A 3,162-nucleotide genomic window follows, 5' to 3' on the forward strand; every position below is an offset into this window, starting at 1 on the left:
TAACTATCTACCATTAACAAAGAGCTAGGCTTTTGTTTTTATACATCCAGATCCAAAAATCGTGCATGGGCTTGGAGCCATGTTTTGGGCCAGAGAATCAGGCCCAAAACTCAATTCTTTCAGTCCAAAAAGGCCTCTTTAGCTGCCGTTGGCTTCAGCAGACTTTTCGTCCACTTCTGCTCCTCTGATTGGGTCAAGGCTTGGTCCATTGGAAAGCTCTTTCCGAGCCGGTCGTTTTGACATAAGGTAGGCCTAATTCCAAGGTCTGAGTCCAAAGATATGGTCTTCGAAGTTCTCATTGCCTTTGTGCATCAAGCTTCTGCTTTTGCGTGGACCTTGACTTTTCATCTTTTGACCAGGCTTTTACAAAGGCTTTGTCTTCTTGAATCTTGGCCTTTAATCACCGAACTCCTTAGTAACCAACCATTGCTCCTTTATCTCATCAAAGTGGCACATTCCTGCACATAATTGACTTTGAAGCCTGAAATACATAAAAACACGTAATCAGTATTAACTCTTACTTATTACTCACATAATTGGTCTAAAAGTATGACTGCTAAGGGGTTAAAACTACAGTTTTGGGCTCTTATCACACATGCATATAACTAATAACATATATAATATGCATAACATTTGCCCATATGATTGTCATTCAAAATATAAAGAATTAAAGTTAATACAAAAGTAATGCTTTTAGTATATAACCCTATCAATATGGAGAAGCAGGGAAGTAACAAAGACAAGTATGGTCCTTAGTAGTACCTAAATCCTTGCTAATATGAATGGCTAGTTATGAAATATAGGATGATATGCTTCTTATCTTAATTGGTCTCCGCTGTTTTTCATATCTACCTTTTGAATGTAATTAATGTGAAATATAGTCTTTGTATCAAACATTATGAATAATTGGGAAATGTAGTAGTGTTGGAATATATGTGGTTTTAGTGTTTAATGTATGCTTTTGAATATTTCTAAGTTGCCTCATTCATTGAAATACCCTTCACAACAATAATGGTTTTCATTCTGTCCTTGGAAAACCCATTATCTAGTAGTGTAGTTTTGATATGGGACCAAAAGAATAATAAAATACTTGCAACCTTGTTATGCATAAGCCTTCTAGGTATAAGGAACGCCTAGGCCAAGCTGTACAATTCTGGACACCCTATAAAGGTTGGCAACCACAAAATGTAAAACACAAAAACTGGTTTTGATGGAAAATGTGAACTGAGTACACAAGGCAATTTAGTCCACAAGTATGAGTATACTATTATAGATACACCTCTGCGTCTCACAGTCTCACACTTGTTTACCCTCACACCTCTTTACATAATGACACGCCTTGTAGGTTTTGCAGTTTTGCTAATACTTTTTTCAAGTTTCGGCTTGTATATGACTTGTATGTTTTCTCTCATTTCATAACAATGTTTTCCCTTCTTCTTTCCAAATGTTTTGAGAGAAAGAGCTCGTGAAAGCACTGATGCAAACTGTGGGACAATCCTGCAAAGACTTGATGAAGAGTATAGAGCTAGGAAGAACCTTGAGGAGGAAGTACCTACTATTCGGCGATAGTCTTTGAGTATGGGCAGTACATCTCAGGTAATATTTTCGAGATATGTACTAAGCTTTCGTCATGCTTGCAATTTTAACATTGCATTAGGATCCTTTTGTTCACGAGCTTCTTCAATACTCTGAGTTCCGTTTTAGGACACTGAGGGTTAGGAGTACTTCAAGTGTTGCCTTCATTTCATGTATGCTTCTGATCAAGTGCTTGGTCTACTGTGCATACTTCTTTCTTTTCCTAAGTGCTGCTACATCATTTAATGAATCACGTTTTGCACTATTCGGGGGATTTTTCTCATATAAGTTATGAGGTGATGATGGAACCAGAGTAAATCACAAATGTTGTCTGCTTGACAATATAGTTATATGTTTGTAGAATGTTGTGAGGATTTTTGTGTGAATATTCTATTGATAATATATTATACATACGAAGACGTGAAAAATGCTGGAAAATATGCTCATTATATATTTGGCTCTTATTGTATGTATAGATTAATCATGCTCATGTGGACATTTTAGAGTTCATGTACTGTAAAATGTAGGGTTGCTGTTAATTTTACATTTGTTAAACCACCTATTAATTATTATGTATTTTCTATACAGGCTAGTGCATGTTTGAGAAGCAACCAGGTTCTCATAGTCACGAGGAGTATACAAAGTCCCGTGTTTGCCTGATGGAATAGTTCAAAAGCAACTGAGGTGACAAGGATATACCTTTAGTTGAATCTAAAGATGTGAAAGGGTATGCTCTAAGTCACTAGTGTTCAATATACTTTCCATCTTTCTGTATCTAGCATGTGTTTCATCTTGTGTACGTGCATGTATTGGATTTTTGTCACTTTCTTCACTGGTTATGTGCAATTAATATGCGAAGGATTTTACTCGTATATTTGACATGTTCCTCAATATTAAATATATGAAATATCTCAGGTTCAAGGGGCATGATATGTTGGCATTGTTCACAGCAAGTTCGCAGAGTAGTGATACTAATCCCCAAGTAATCCATAGGTCTGAGGTAATTACCTTGTCTATTCCACTTGTTTACCAGCATAAACACTTCAAAATAGAAAGTGCCAAGAAATTCAACTTGTGAATGAACACAGAGAAGTTGTCATCACCCTGTGTAGTTGCATAGCTTATATGTATGACATTAATACTATTCACCTTAGATCAGTAGTATCAAGATTAAATTCCCTTAGCATATGAGTCCATATATGTGCGATTATTAATTTATAGGGAAGGGTATGGGGTGGGGCAGGGCTGGGACTTGATCTTTTAGCTCAGATAGTTGACATACTTTATCTTAGACCTCTCGACCATAAAGCCGCCTTGGGCTCAGCTTCTGCTTCTTGTTTTATATATGTTACTTGGTAAATATATAGTTCCCATATATTGGAATGGTTCCTGTAACTCAAAACTCTTATCTTCTAAGGTGGTAATTGAAGTGACTTCCACTCTTCTACACGGATGAACTTTTTCACCATTTCTAACTAATAGCCACAACTCTGCACATGCATTTGTATTTCGTTTTCTTTAGTCAAATTTCCATATAATCTGATTTTGCATAATACCATAATCATCTTAGACTTGCTTAATTTTTTT

Source organism: Coptis chinensis, unplaced genomic scaffold (genome assembly GCF_015680905.1).
Source record: "Coptis chinensis isolate HL-2020 unplaced genomic scaffold, ASM1568090v1 utg1545_pilon_pilon, whole genome shotgun sequence".
Taxonomy (NCBI): domain Eukaryota; kingdom Viridiplantae; phylum Streptophyta; class Magnoliopsida; order Ranunculales; family Ranunculaceae; genus Coptis; species Coptis chinensis.